General features: G+C 43.7%; 1 long non-coding RNA gene across 4 annotated transcripts; it reads left to right on the top strand.

The window, feature by feature from the left end:
- Positions 1–5,200: 5,200 nt before the first annotated feature.
- On the top strand, positions 5,201–14,005 carry LOC140633728 (uncharacterized). 4 transcript variants are annotated; one of them, XR_012031325.1, is made up of 3 exons: positions 5,201–5,347; positions 5,626–5,734; positions 9,155–14,005. It is a non-coding gene; the product is annotated as an uncharacterized lncRNA (long non-coding RNA). The 4 variants fall into 4 exon arrangements; XR_012031322.1 differs by having other exon boundaries at positions 5,201–5,340; XR_012031324.1 differs by lacking the exon at positions 5,201–5,347 and adding an exon at positions 5,354–5,552.
- Positions 14,006–16,397: the final 2,392 nt, after the last annotated feature.

Genomic DNA, 16,397 nt, shown 5'->3' on the forward strand with positions numbered 1-16,397 from the left:
ACAGTAAGAATCGGAAACTTTGCAAAACATGGTGTGCCAAAGTCCCAACCACTGTTCTGCCTTGAAGGCCTGGAGGGTGACCCAAGAGAAGAGGGATAGGCCACCACGTCTCCAGATGGGTGAAGGAAGAGTGTCGCAGGCTGAGATCCCTGCAACCAGGCTCTGAAACGGGGATACGTCAGCAGGTGGCTCACTGAGTGGGGCTCTTTGGATGCCAACAGGGAGGGAGGAAAAAAAGTGACACTGGGCAAAAGGAGGAGCTAAGCTGTGATGTGGTCACAACAAAAGTGTCAGTGGATGCCCGTGAGGCTAGGATGCCCCTCCTAGGTTGTCCCAGGCTGAAGCTAGCTTTTACGCACCCTCAGGGTCTTACACAAGCAGCCCTCTTTAGCTACTTTTCTGGGAAGAACTCCATTCTGAAACATGAGGAGGCAATACACCCAATAGCTTGTTGGGACTGGGGGGTGGGGAGCAGGTGCCTAGGATTAGGGGGCATTTTACAGCATCCACTGCAGAGTAGTAGGAGGATGTCAACTATTCTCCTATCAGTCTATGTACAACTGTCAAGAGATAATATCGAAATCTGAAATTCCTCAGCTTCCTAAGCAAGCCCAGGAGCTCTGGAGGCCAAACCCCATGTGCCATCTCCCCCATGGCACCTAGGCTCCACCACATGTAGCTACTCACCAGTCCCAGAATTTACCATCCTCTTTCGTTCCTTCTGTTCTCTCTTATCTTCCTAGAAAAGCCCTCGGTATTCCCTAATCCTCAGGGTAATTTCCCCTGGGTAGCTTCCCTGGTTTCCACGTTCCCGGCAACTCATACTCACTTCACTCCGTGTTACCACCAGGTTGTATACACCTGTGCCACCACCCACACCAGCCCCTGTAAGATAGACCACGAGTGCATATGCATGTGTGTATTCCCACCAGACTAGAGGCTTCTTGAAAACAGAGCCAGATCCTCTTCCATCTTCGTATCCCTGATACATAGGAAGTGGTGGCTTAAATGCTTGTTGAAAGAATAAATAATTCAATGTGGAAGAAAGGGTGCTGGCAGCACTAGCTGTTGAGAAAAAGTAGATGAATTCTGAGAAACTGGTGGGACAGGAGACAGGAACTAGCAACCTGGAGAGAGGCAAGGTGTTTGTGACCAGCCATGTGCCAGAAACATTTGGCTTTTGCGTCATCTTTGTTTCTTGATGTCAGTTGTCCAACTTCCATATAATAGAATGGAGAATACACTGGGAACTCAGGTTAACAGTAACATTGTGCTTAGGGTATGACAACTAGAAACTCTCACAAGATGATTTTAAGGAAGGAGTGTTGGGCTGCACAGACCCCGGCTAAGGCTGTTCACCAAATAAGATGGCGGTTCTAAGGAAGCATTCCCCTCTGCCAAGGACAAGAGGAGAAGCCACAACATGAACAACATTAATTAATTTTTCTGCTTGCTTCTGATCAGTGAAGATGTTCACGAGGGTATGGGCAATGGGACAGTGTGAGCCAAGAGTCTTTAAACCAAAGAGAAACCAGGGCCCATATAACAGGAGGGAAAAGGGATGTTTGGTCATTCTGGAGCCCCCTTATAAGAGGAAAGTGGAACGCAGGCTCTCGTCTTTCCTTGCCTCTCATCTCCCGCCCATCCCCATCCATATTTCTATACTCAAGAGAAGTGGAACCACTAGCCCAAACTCCAATGACAAGTGACCATATCTTAGTCATATCTTAAGTAATTTTTTTCCAGGACCCTCCCCTCCCCCACATGCAAACATAACACACTGAGTAATGAGGCAAAATTATCTAAGGTCATTGTGAACAGGCACCAGACCAAGTTTGGTTTCAATCAAAATGAATTTTAGGTCCATCTTTCTTTATTCTCAAATCTTAATGCCTCCTGACAGAACAAGAGACCTGTCATTTTGGGGAGAAAGAAAAATATTCTATTTCCTCAGGAAATGCCAAGGGGCCACAAATTTTAATCTGCTCCAGCTGGAGTGGAGGCTGGGGGCTTATTTAAGCTCAGAAAGTATACCTTCTTACATTTCCTCCTGCTGACAAACTAAAGATCCTCCTTGACCAAGGTTTAGGTCCTGTTCCCAGTATCCAAAGAAAGATTGCCCAGCCAAGCAACTGCTCCACCCACCTGAAAAGCTGCTTAGGATTCCATTTGACTGTAGGAGTCAACCTCTAAATATAACCCTGAAAGCAGCCTCCGCCATCATCCCTGCACTTGTTGTCTCTCTCCTTCCAAAATAGTAAAATGGCATGGGTGAGTCTCCTGGCTTTTTCCCCTAGGAGGACAGCCCGGGTAATGAGACACAAAAGAGCAACCCTCTGCTCTCGCTCCCCCAGCTCTTTCCTGGGAGGATAAGTGGACAACCGTAGTCCTCCACCCAGGAACTGACACAAGCCCCAACCCCCCAGATCCCCACCGGGTCCCTCTCAAAGCAGCTGGTCCCTTGAGTGAGTCCGTTGTCCCAGGGCATTGATGAACCTCAGGAAAATCCTAAGGGGCCTCTCCCACGACCCTGACTCAGGGCTCCTGCTGTAAAATTCAGGATCATAACATATCCTGTTCCTAACTGTGATCATTCTTATCTCACCAGATGGTAGTCCACTAAGCAACCAATATCTGCCTTCTCAATTGTTAGTCTTTCTCAGTAACCCTGAGATCTTTGACAGCAGTGCTATCTTCTCATCCATGGACCTTTGGCAGCGCCAGGCCTACAGCAGACGTCCAGAACTACGCTGGAGGAAGGGAGGGGTGAGTGGATGGGTGGGTGGGTGGATGGATGGATGGATGGATGGATGGATGGATGGATGGTTGGGAAGTGTCTCAGCACTGCACTGGACAGATGACAGGAGGTACATCTTGAAGAGCTTGGCTACAGCCATGCCCTGCTGCTTGAGGCATGATCCTGGAACCCAGGCAGAGCTCTAGGAGCTCCAAGTCAAATGGTGACAGTGCCATGACTCCTGTCCAAGACGAAATCCACTTGCCCCCCCCCCCCCACAACACACACACACACCATAGCAGGCGTAGGAGGGAACTGTGTTAGGATCACCCATGGAACAAAGTGACCTCCACTAATACAACCCAAGGCAGGCTTCCCATTTCTCTGCATGTTGCTCCCCTCTGTGAGGAGAGGGGCATGGAGGTGTAGCCTCTCCTGGGCCCCCAGCCTGATCAAGAGAGCTGGGCAGGGCCCACGCTGGCCGTTCATCCCAGATGTGGCTAACCAGGGCCTGGAGCCTGGTGCAGCCTGTTCATCTGCACCGGACAGCAACGTTTCCCTTTTCCCCCTAGAGGAAGCCTAAAAGGCCAAAATTGCCTTTGAATGGAAGGCAGTTGGCTTTCTGGAAAGGCTATCTCACTGGCTCTGCTTTATTTCCAGCCAGCAGAGCTGTGTTATCAAGTCGAGACAGCTGAGCTCCTCAGGCACTGGGAGTCTGGGCAGCTCTCTTCTAACCAGGAAAGGAGAGGCAGCGGCACCAGGACCCCTAAGGGGCAGGGGATTCAATGAAGCAGGGGAAAGGCCAAGGCTGGAGTAGGATTATACCACCCGCTGGCCAGAGTTCTGTTTCTGCTAAGAGCCAGCCTCAGAGAACGAGAGCCATCATCTCCCCTTTGCTCACCCCAGAACACCCTGGTCAGCGAGCCTTCTAGGAACGCAGGCGCCCTCCTGGCCTGCCCATCTGGTGGAGAGCACGTCCTCTCTCCTGGTTTCTGCCTCATGAAATGGACAGTTTAGAACCAGTGAGAAACAAAAGAACCTGCCCCTTACAAAAGCTATCCCTAAGGCTTCCTGGCTTCCTACCCATTTGGCTTTACAGACTAATTTCAAGCAAACCAAAGCTGGAGATTCCAGTGAACACACTAGAACACAAAGAACTTGTGTTTTTTAATGTGACAATGGTATCTATTATAGAAAGATGTTTAACTACACTTGTTGGGGTGATCATTTCATAATACGCACAGATATCGAACCATTATGCTGTAGCTCTGGAACTAGCATAATGTCAATTATAACTCAATTAAAAAAAAAAAGAAGAACCCATTCTGGTTACACTGTGCATAGAAGCTGCTTCCACAACAACCGAGGTAAAGGAGAGCAGGGAGTGCACTTTTTTGGAGTAAACCCCATGTACCCACCATAAGGTACTTCGTTTTATATAATTGCACTTGATCTTGCCAACAACCCTACAAGGTAAGTATTCCTATCTTCCATTTATGAGGAAAACGAAGTTCAGAGAAGTTGCTTGGCGTGCTTGCAGCAAGCAAGTGGAGAGTCCATGTCCATCCTTCTCCAGCCATAGTTGTCAGCCCTGGAGGCTCAGGAGAGTCAACTGGGAAACTTCAAAAGGTGATGTGGGACCAAATCCCATCCCCAAGGAGTCTGACTTACTTAACTGGTCAGGAGTGCATCCCAGATTTTTTTTTTTTTTTTTTTTTTTTTTTTTTTTTGGTAAGAGGATCAGTGGGCTACATCATGGTGAAACAGAGGGCATATGGATCCTGGGGGGGAGGAAAATGTCTTACAGTTTTCATCTTTAGCACAACGCTAGGAAGTCACCTGCCATGTGACTCCGGCTTAGCCATGTAAGCGATTCCAGTAAGTCTCAGCTGGGGTGGAAATCGGGCTGACAGCTGAACACTTTTGTTGCTCATAAATGTTCTTAGCCTATCTACAAAGTTGTACCAAGTCTCCTAGGTAACTGGGACGATTTTTATTAAACTGGGAAATAGTGAGCAAGGTGGCTGACAACACTTGCATTGAGATGTTCATATGCTTTACCCGGTAACTGATCTGCAATGGGATTGGAGGTAAGTCAAGCTCCTCCAGTCACAGAAGTAGAAGGAAGGGAGGACAACACTGAGCTGTCTTGCAGGAAAAATTGGGAGATTTGAATAAATTATTCCATGTTTATGAAGTGCTTTGGGCTCCTTGAGTAATCACAGAGTGTAAGGGCCTGGTGTCATTAGTTTTTGCACCAGTCCCAAGATTAATTGCTCCTCTCACCCTCACTCCTCTACCCGAGTTATGCTCTGTGCCCACTGAAGCTCGTGTCCATGGGCCCCTGGCAGATCAGAAAGGCAGAGCTAGAGCCCTCTCTGTAGAAAGCAAGAGGCATGCACCCTATCAGCAACTTCCCTCCTCATAACAGATACCTTTGAGCTGGAACTCATCTGCCGCTAGCTCCTTGGCATTTGTTCAGCACTGGCCGAGGAGCCAGATCAACAAATGGTGCTGAAGTCAGGACAAGCTGTTCTTGCTGGGCAGACTCCTTTTATGAAATACTGATAATATTCAAAATAATTAGGCAACTGAGACCCCAGGTAACAGGTGGGAAGAGTCTCCACTTTATAACTGCAACTTCTGCTCCTTCCCCCACCATAACTGTTCCGGCACCCAACCAGTGACTTTTCAGAAGTAGCTTTTTTCATGCCACTTCTGGAACAAAGAACGTAATAATAATAATCAGCTTCTCACAACCAAGTGAGCCTGACCTTACTGCGGGATGCTGTTTGGCTAGAGAAGCCGTGGCTGAGTGAGTCTGCCTTTAACAATACGTAATTTTAAGTTCAAATTTAGATGATGTATGTGTTTGTTCTTTGTTTCAGTGAAAGAGCCTAAGAATGTCACAGTGAGAGGGGGCAGCGCAGAGCTCTAGTCCATGTCCCTCATGTGAGAGGAAACCAAAACCCAAAGCCACGAAGTGACCAGCCTGAGGTGAGTCAGAATGCCCGCCACTCTATCTGTGGGCCTCCTCTTCTCTTTATCCCACATTCTCTCTCTCGAGAAAGCTCACCCAGTCTTACAAGTTTAAATGCCACTGCATGTTACTCGCAGCCCAGAGCTCTCCACTCTCCACCACGCTGCTGCTTGTCTCCCACAAACCTCCCCCATCCTACCTCCCTGCTTGACACTTCCTCTATCTCAATGTATCGTACCGCCACCCCAGAGTTGCTCAGGTCCAAAACCCGGCCAAGATCCCTTAGTGCTCCATTTCTCATTTACCCCCTATCTAAGTCAGCATTCATCCTCAATGTAGGTACTAGCTCAAGCTCCAAAAATAAAAGCACTAATTCAACTCTTTTCCACAATGTCTGCTATTTCAGCCCTCACTGATGCTACGGTCAACTCCTGCCTATTTAATTTTAATAGTTCTGAACTGCCCTCCTTCCTCGTATTCTTGCCCTTTCCAGTAGATACACTACATAGTCATCAGAATCATCTTTCTAATGCACAAACACATCATCTCATACCCCTTTCCCCTGAAAATGAAGCCTAAAGCCCTCCCCCTGCTTTCAAGGCCCTATGCAGTCTAACCCCGCCAAGCCGTCCCCACCTCCTGTTCCCTCCACTCCTTTCTCACTCAATCGAGTCAAACTGGCCATCTTTACTCCCTGAACAGACTGTTCACATTCCTGGCTCTGGCTCTGCTCTGTAATTCCTTCTGCTCAGACTGCTCTCCCCACAGATCTTTACATGGCTATCACTCCCTCATCCCTTAAGGTCTCAGCTCAGAAAGCCAATCAATGGCTAGAGCGGCCCCATAGTTGCCCTCCCTGACATTCCCCTGTTCTTCACAGCACTTAGCTGTGGCTGAAACTATTTCACTCTTTTGTCTGCATGCTTATTGCCTATCACCCTTACAAAACGTAAACACCTAGAGCAGATTTTCTTGGTCACCACCATATCCTGCACTCCTGAAAAATGCCAGACTCAACACGGGCACTCAATAAATACTCACTGACTGACACTAAAAAACAGCAATAGAGCTATGCTTTTCCCACTCTAGTGGTGCTTCCATCCTGCCCTTTGATTTATTAGAAACAGCAATCAACTCAGGCCAGTTCAAGTCAGGGAATTTTTGTGGGGACACATATGGAGTGACAAAGTACAATGCCTGTGAAATCCAAAAACCTAAGCCATAGTAGGGCCTGAGTCTCACAGAGGCCAAAGCTGAAGGAGGGCTTTGGATCCAACGTGGCCCTTAAGAGCTCCCGTTAGGGGTGGGGTCTTCCTTTGAGTCTGTCATTAACACTACTAAGACACACCATGTATCTACTTCCTCTCCTGTTCCAAATGGCATTTTTATTCATTCCTTCATCAAATATTTATTGAGGGTGAACATGTGCTAAGTCATGGTGAACATGTGCTAAGTCATGTTTATCATTTCTGCTTCTCCTTTATTTCATCTATATTTACATGGCTTTGGTTTTGCATATTCCCATCGGTCTTGCTCATGATTTTTTGGCTTCAGTTCCTTCTGTTCACTGAACAATTCTTCCTAGGCTGTATTTGATATTCCCAAGACAAAATCTAACTGGACCAGTCCATCTTTTAGCGCTGGGTCAGACATTATAGATCACTACACAGCTCATGAATTGGCAGCCTTTGGATCAGGCGCCTGACTCTGAGCCAACCAGCTGTGCTCATATGTGTTGCTCAGCAAGGGCTGTGGGTGTGGTAGCTTCCGTGGAAAGAAGAGATGGCAGGGAAGATGTGATCATAGCTCTAGGATAAACTTTCATCCAGTGAGGGTCCATTTAGGCAGTAAGAAGAGACACATCTGGACATTTCAGTGAGGATATTTCCACATGATGTTTGTCTAAGTTAATGGGCAGTTGGGTGTCATCAAAGGTTTCAGAGCAGACAAGTGATGTGATTAGAGCTTTGCTTTGGTAAAAATTAATTTTTTCAGAAGTGTGTGGGATAGACTGTAAAAGGAAAAAACGGATGTGAGCAGAAAACTGAGGACCAGCTGCAATAGGTGGAAGCACTACATCATGAGAATCTGAATTAGTGCATGAGCAATGCAAAGGGACGGTAGTACAGTGGGGGGAACGCTAAGTGGCAGGTGTTGGAATGCATGTGGCACCAGTTCCACAAGATCTGAGTGCCTACAATTTGTATACAAGGCCCCTTGTTGGGACCCTACTATGTGTCAAGCGCTGTGCTAAAGGTGTCCCAGACATGATCACATTTAAGCCTTGAAAAAACCTATAACCTAATATATACAATTCTGTATACATTCTATAGAGGAGGAAACTTCAGGCCAGAGAATTAAGTAACTTTCTCAAAATTGCATAACCAGAAAGTGACCACAGAAAGGAATCTTGTGGAAAGGAGGAGAAATCCTCAGGGCAATTGGAAGAGGCCAACAGCAGACCCACAAAATGGCCTGAGACTAGAGAATGGGGCTGGGCCAAGAAGAAAAGGTCACACAGGAGAAGGTGGCAGGAAAGCTTGCATTTCCACCAAGACGAGGGACGGTTTTGCAACATGGCTTGGAGGATGGAGCCAGGCTTTCCCCTTGGCCTTGAAGCCTGACCTCGGCTTGATCAAACGCCTTTCCGTCTCTCAGATTCAATATCTTCTCCTATAAAATAAGGATAATAATATCACAACCTCTCATATCTGGGGAGGGATTAGTGATAATGTATCCAAAGTGGCCCCTACCAAGCCGGGTCTCAGTAAAAGGTATCCCTGCTGGGAGTAAAATTCCATGATTATTACTGATACATTAGTCAAGGGCAACATGTAAATCTCAGGAGAGATTAACTACTCAGAATTGTGCCTCCACGTTTGGAACATGTATTGCTATGATGATGCTGACCACCAGGCACTGGCCTGCTCATCTCTCAGAAGCTGTGTATACAGCTGGCTGGTAAACCAGGTTTAACTTTCAATGCCACATAATCTCATCATTTGAGGTAAATGGTCTGGACAGGCAGGGGGAAGTAACTGTCTCCTGCACACTGCACATCCTAGAGCTATGTGTCTAGAGCTGCAAGAGCTGCCAGCCAAGTAAAGCACATTCTAGAGGGGAATACAGTTGGCAAAAAAGAATGCTCATGAGTAGCAGGTGGTAAAAACTCCAGTAAGTTAGAACATTTCAAAGCCCAGAATCCAGACTTTAAATATTAATTTGCCTTCAGTAAGAAAGAGCTAGTTTTTACCCATTAGCTGAAAAGCACTTCAGGTCCTACTTGTTATTTTTAAGCAATAATGTTTTTTTAAAGAGCCCAGGTCTGCTCCCCACAGGGGAGAGGACCAGCTTGAGCAAATCCCAGTGATCTTTTCCTCTTCTGAGTGTCATAGCAGAGTGGCAATCAGCTATTATTCCACTTGTATCTTCCCCAGGCCACCAAGCCGAAGCCCTCTCAGGAATGGGATCAGCCCCGGTTCAAGATCAAACTCTCTTCACAATGCAAGATAGAAAAATCCCATTAGCCCAATCACTGGGCAGAGTTTCCAGAAACAACAATCTATTCCTGACTCCTTTTTATAGTGAAAACATACAAAATATAAAAGCTACCTAGCTCCCAAGCTGCCAAAAACCTATTGCCATCTGATACCATCCTACTCTACATGTACAATGCCAGAAAGGAGGCAGAAAATTAGTGCCCCAATCCTGGATCTTTTCTGAGGAGAACTCATCTGACTGAGAATGATCACCTTTTAAACTAGATGTTAGTTTCATTCTAATCAAGCCTTGCGAAGAGAATTAGGCAGAAAGTCTTCTTGGAAAAGGAGTCTGAAAGAAGAAGTTGGCAGCGTTCCAACAAACATAGGCGTCAAAAAAAAAAAAAAAATCTAACAACATGAATCTGTTCGCTAGCCAGAAAGAAAATATATTGTATATTTAAGGCAGAGCAGCAACGTTGCATAACTTGGGGGGGGGGGGGTACCATTCACTTCATAGTCTATGTGAATGGTGCCCCCTGGAGTTGTGCAGTGCACAACTGGTGAAACCAAACTTAGACAAAGTTGATTCAGGGTATCTAAGTCAGAAGAGTGTCTATAATAAGTGTATTGGCTTTAGGCTATGGAAAAAATCTAAGTTGTTGTGGACTTCTCTGTATAAAATTCTTAATGCACACAGTAAAACCCAAACTTCCCACAGAATCATACCCTTAATTATAACCAGGGGGGACTTGGAAGGTCAAACAGACCATCTCCTCGTTTTGCAGATGAGGAAACCGAAGGCCAAAAACACAATGTGTCTTGCCCAAGGTCAACAAGCCTAGGCTAAAAAGGTGAAACGGACTTTCTCTGCTTCCAACAGATGGCCAAAATAGGCCACACTATTGGGAATGATATTCAGCTCACCCAGACCCCAAACTGAGACTTCTGCATCATTATCATCATCAAACATTTACTGAGCACCTTCTAAATGCTAAAGCTCGATAACACAAGAAGAGTCTTTCCCAAGGTCACAGCCCATGAAGCAACAATAGGACAGAGCTTCATATCAACCACACAGAACTTTGGTCCAGGAAATGAGGATTTTGCTAGAAACATTTCCAAGCACAAAGGTAGCACACTCTTTGTCGAGCCATGAATGTTTATGGTCTATTGAACAAATTCTTATTTAGGCAATTTTTTAAAAATGTGCTATGTCCCCGTTGGAGTTGACTGACTTCTTTGAAGTTGCTTTGGTTTTTTGGTTAAATATTTATTCATTAATATATTTAAAAGCCATATTATTTACACAATAGATTTGGAACCATTCCAGACTATTGAGTAATTATTACCCATTTAAAATCAGGCTATCCAGGGCAAGAAAACCAATGGCCATTTACAGGGAAAATGGAAAATTTACAGGTTACTGAGGTTGGCCTTTAAATTTTATTTTTAACAGTCATTCTGTTCTTTCTAATGGAAATTTTATGTGCATTTGAATGTGTGTGGTGAGTGAGGTGGGAGGAGAGAGAAGCCCTTTTACCAAAAACCAATGCGATTACCTGCTTTATGGACAAGCTCCCTGCCAAATTTCTTATTGAAATCAAAGACACCTTTGAGTTAGTTATACAAGAGCAGGCAGAAAGCACCTGCAGTCACGTCTGTTTCTCATTTTGTACTCATGTAACTCAGATGCCCTGTGGATTAAGTGAAATCTGCTCCTGAGTTGAAATCATGTATACCACGTGTCAGCTCAGTTTGAATTTGGAAACAGGAGCTTAGAAAGTGCCACTCAAACATGTGGCTCTGGTTTTCCCCGAATAAAATATGAACAAGGAAGTCATGTTATAGGGGCCTGCATCCCCAGCTTCACTGTAAGCAAGAGATACAGCGGGACCATGTTTCCATTTAATGGTGCTCCACCCACCCCCACCCCATATCAGTTCCCATTTAAACTTTCTCAAGGAAAGGTCATGTCATGGCACAGAACAAGAAGTGCTATAAACCTACACGCTGACAGTTCATGACCTGTGCATGAATTTACAACCATGTCCTGGCACAGAAAAAGGAAGCCAACCAGAATGAGTGATCCAACTTCCCCAGGTAGCCGGCCACAGGTCAGTTCTCTGGGTAGATACTGTGTGCGGCCTACATAAATGTAGAAAGGATTCCACTGGTCTAGAGAAATTACATTGAGGCAAAACTAGTACTCAGCTCTTACATTAAGATCTCCAACCAAATTCTTTCCATTTTAACCCAAAGACGCCTCTTTCAAATATTAACACTAACAAGAAATTCCAGATCTTGCTTCTTGGATCACAGTTTAGAATATTAGCTCTGTGTCTGACTCCTCATTTGTCCCATGGACCCAACAGATATTTAGCAGATACCTACTATGTGTTCTCAAGCATCAGCGAAGCCCACAAAACATCAAGGACTTTGTTTTCATGGAGTCTCCTTTCTAACCAGGGAAGGAGAGGAATTGGCTTTGAAGTAGCTTAATGAAGGCATGTTCCAGTTAAAGTCAAATCTCCATGTGGCACTCCAGATTTATACAGTATAAATTGGGATGTGATAATTTGCTTCAAAAAAAGATTCAATATTTTACTAAAAAAAAAAAAATCACAGAAGGATTCCCTTTAAATCTAAAACTCTCATAGCACACCACCCTGCCCCCACCAAGTCATTTTATTTATTCTGAATTTTTGAGGACTTCATTGTTAGTGTGTTCCTTCATTGTTCTGGAGTACATATATCCCCTAATCACTACTTCCACTGCATAAAAGAAGTGGCCTAAGAAAGCACCACTTATTATGAAAAAACTGCTCAGCAGAGGCTACAGCAGGCCTAGAGAGAAAAAGTCTTAGGGATTCCAGTACGGGTGGTTCCCCCCAGAGCCTCTCTGTACCCTTTTTATCTAAGAACTAAGTCAAGGGCAAAGAAAGTCTTGAGTCAAGGGAAATTTTCTTTCCAGTTTCTCTAGATTTTTCTCATTGACATGAATGGGACTAAAAAGAACAAGCCCAACTAATACAGTTTAAAAAAAATGAACCTGGTGAGGTGAAGATGTCATTTTTCTCTCCTGACACTTTCAACTACTTAGAAACTTAATTATCTGTCTTCAGAATCTCTCCTTGTGAGCACCAGCAATTTGGCCCATTAGCAATTAGTGAGAACAGTTACTCTACTGAACTTTCATGTGACAAAATAGAGACCTGCCACACACAAACACACAGGCTTAGAAGACATGAGAAAGAAGCTGAAAAGAGCATTCCCAATATTACAAGTGGCCTCCTGTTATTTTCCCCACATTGGGGTTTTACTGATCAGTGACCACATTTCTCCTCAAGACCATTACACTACCAGAAGCTTCCTGGTCCAGCTGCATAGTGGTTAGTTGGCATTTGAAAAAAAAAATTTTTTTTAAGCACCAATCCCTACACCCTGCTCTATTCAGAAAAGCTAATGCCGTATCATGAATTTCAGCTCCACAGATTGGAAGGTTATCCTGTTTAAATAAAAGAAGCAAAAAAAAGTCAAGCCAGCTTTGGCTGTTTCTACAAGCCTTTCATCTGCCCAAGAAGGATTCATACTGAAAGCCTTCATAGTAATTAGATAAGTTTAGCAAATACAGGTACAAAAGAGTATTCAGAAGTTAAATGAGCCATTCTTCCATTGAAGAGCTTTGCTTTAGAATAAAGAATTATGCTCAGGGCATTTGGTGTTGCTTAAATTAGACCTGAAGGAGTATTCTTCTTAAGGAAGAGAGAAATATACGTGTAAAAAAAAAAAAAAAATGAGACCAAGGTGGGAAGAAATTGAGTGTTTTTTCTATGCCAATGTTAAATAAGTCCAAACAGACAATAGCCAAGGTCAAATCCCCACACACATGTCACAACCCTAGCCCTTCATGGTCCCTCCTGGCTCTAAGTGTCTGGGTTTTCACTGTGCCTGAGGCCAGGTCCAACCCCCATATCCAGATAAAGACTTTCTGATTCCTCCAGGAGAGCCTGTAATTACTGCCATTTGACACACTGGAGAATTGCACTTGACTTTCAGAGAAGGGCTAGGTTTTCTTGCTGCTAAATAGTACGCTTGGGCAGAGTATGAGGCACAGCACCAGTGTTTAGGTCAAGCAGAGAAACGCAATTCAGCTTCATCTGTAACAGGACACACCTCCTGGTGGGAAGCACTGGGCAAAGGTGGGGTGGCCGGGGGAGGCACACTTACCTAAGTTTCTCATTACAAGTCACCTGTCCATGTCTATCTTTTATTCATGCCACCATCTTCCTCAATTGACGCACTTAAGTGCAAAGAACTGAAGAATATTCTCAGGGAGAAAGGTTTCCTCAGACATATGCAGGTTAATGACAACTCCCAATACGAAACTCAAGCCTTGAACTCTTGGTACTCTGATAGCATACCACATGGAAACAGACCAAATTAAAAATATATATATATATCTTCGAAAAACCATTCACAAAAGTCATAGAAAACTTAAAGTCCATACATCAAAAGGCAATCCATTCTTAGGAGTTAGTCACCCAACAAGAAGTCAAACCAATGGATTTTATAATGACGTCACAGCTATTTAGAGCTGCCTGCTACATGCTGGGTATCATACCCAGCACTCGAATGCAAAATTCTGTATTCCAAGTAACCACTTGGGTCTTAGGGTAAGGTAATATCTGAAAATAGATAAAAAGGGAAAAGATAGACATTCGACTTCAACTTGATATTGTCATTTCTAATGAGATCTGGGAAATGAATGGTGGGGAAGAAGAACAAGTACAAAAGATGAGAAGAGGGAGGTTTTTTTTTTTTTTTTTTTTTTTTTTTTTTTTTTTTTTTTTTTTTTTTTTTTTTTTTTTTTTTAATTTTTATTTATTTATGATAGTCACAGAGAGAGAAATAGAGAGAGGCAGAGACATAGGCAGAGGGAGAAGCAGGCTCCATGCACAGGGAGCCCGATGTGGGATTCGATCCCGGGTCTCCAGGATCGTGCCCTGGGCCAAAGGCAGGCGCCAAACCGCTGCGCCACCCAGGGATTAAAATAGAACATACAGATGAGTGCTTCAGAAATGTGGCTCATCATAGTTTCTTCTGTATGGACTAGTAGAGGTGGACAGTTATATAACTTCCTGGAGCCTTCCTGAAAATCATTTTTTAAGACCATGGGCTAAAAAAAAAAAAAAAAAAAAAGACCATGGGCTTACTGCTCCTATTCATTGTTCCATGTTCACTCTTGCTTTGGTATTGTTTTTCATTGCCTAAAACAAGATGTCAGCATCAATTAACTTGCTCTGAAATCCAAATGTCACTGAAGAATTAGGGACAAGTTGGTCCTATAATAAAGATGTAATAGGATTTTTTTTTTTTTTTACTTTATGAATCATCCAAAGTAGTAGAACCACTAAAGTATAGCACAAATCCTCTAGAACACTGTTCCAAATGATAGGGATTCCAAAGGATAGGGATTCAGACTCACATATTCTTGAGAGTAAAATTCTACTATCTAATTGATTCCCACTACCAGAAAATTTTGGAAGTTTAGCAACTCTACTGTCCATACTTATACCAACCCAAATCTCAGGTATTTCCTAGCTCTAAAATTCCACAATCCTATAATTCTGATCATCATCTTTTCTCTGCCTCTATCCTTCTAAGATGGTCTTATCTTGGGGGCGTGCTTCACTTACCATCCCCATGCCTAATTCCTTCTCTTAAGCCCTTTATATCTCTATTAGAAATAAGGATCAACACATTCTTGTGTATGACAACTCCATTTTCACAGTGGACATTAGTTTTCAAGGATTGTGAAGCAGCTGCCCTCACCACCTCAGTAAAGAACCACTGCTTCAAAAGCAGGTCAATCAGGAGAGGGCTCATGGCCAAAGAGGCAGAGCTAAGGAAACAACTTTCTGCCCTCTCTACAAATCTCCTGATGTTATTTAAAGATTATTAATGCCTACTTCACAATTTCTTTGGTGTCAATGTCAATAATTTTAGACCTACTTCACACATTTGCTATAGTGTTGCTTAAAGATGTTGGCAGATTATAAAGATAGCACTAATTCTTACTTGATAATTGTGCTCCTTTTGTCCTAGAATGCTGAGTATGATGTGGTTTTTTTCTCATGAAAAATTCTGAAAAATTCACCCCTGCTGACATTCCACACACAGAGCTAAAAGGCTCAAACAGTCTTCGATTCAATTTAGCCAAATCACAATCAGATTTGCTACTCTAGGCAGACCAAACAACAGATAGGCAGACTGACAATTATTCATACACATCTTTCTTTGTCATACTTCATTAACACCAGGAGAGTTTTCATTTCTTCCTCTCAATCATGCAAACATTTGGAGAATTTAATTTATGCATAGAATGACACTGAGTAATCCAAGTCTCAAAAGTAATACGTGTTAGCTTATGTTTGTCAGCATCTGTGAAGGATTTGACCACTCTCACAGACTAACGGCAGCCTGAGAAGCACAATACTTAGGTTGATGGTGCCTGGCATGAGGCTCCCAATCCTGGATCCCGGGTAAGACTCCCCCGCAGTGAGCTACCCAATCTTGTTAAGGAAGAGGCCACACATCATTACTTTTTACATCAGTCCACTCATTTGGTCAATGACAATGAAAATATCAACTGTTAATTCTTTTACAACTATGGTGATTTATTTACATAATAATCATTACTCTGTACCAGTTCCCAAGCCGGGCATTGGGATAAGATGAGGAAAGTGCAGTATTTGTTTTCAAAAAGCTAGCAACTCCTTGTACCTAAGTAACTATAAAGTAGTGAGTGGGAATAAGGGAAAAGAGAGGGGAGAGTGGCAGTGCCTCGTTTAGACTGAAAATGTAATTGGGCAGCCCTGAGCTTTCCACAGCACCACAATGCAAACGCAAACCATCAGATTCTGTCAATATCCAATCATAGCCTTATTTAGACAGAAGGGAGAACATCTAGTTGAATAGGGGGGAAATGCAATATTGCTCTTTGCTTTATTAATGTGAAAATGACAGTCACAGCAATGAAAAGTATAAACTCTTTTATGCAGATTACAAAGCAAATATTTGCCCCCAAAATATTCAATTTAGTAGGCTAAAATCCAAAAAGAAAAAGAGCTTTCACACACTGAGTTGTCTAACTTCCTGCTCACCACTTCTCTCACAGTTCTTTTAAGCTTAAGAACCC

The sequence above is a fragment of the Canis lupus genome, chromosome 5 (assembly GCF_048164855.1).
Source record: "Canis lupus baileyi chromosome 5, mCanLup2.hap1, whole genome shotgun sequence".
Taxonomy (NCBI): Eukaryota; Metazoa; Chordata; class Mammalia; order Carnivora; family Canidae; genus Canis; species Canis lupus.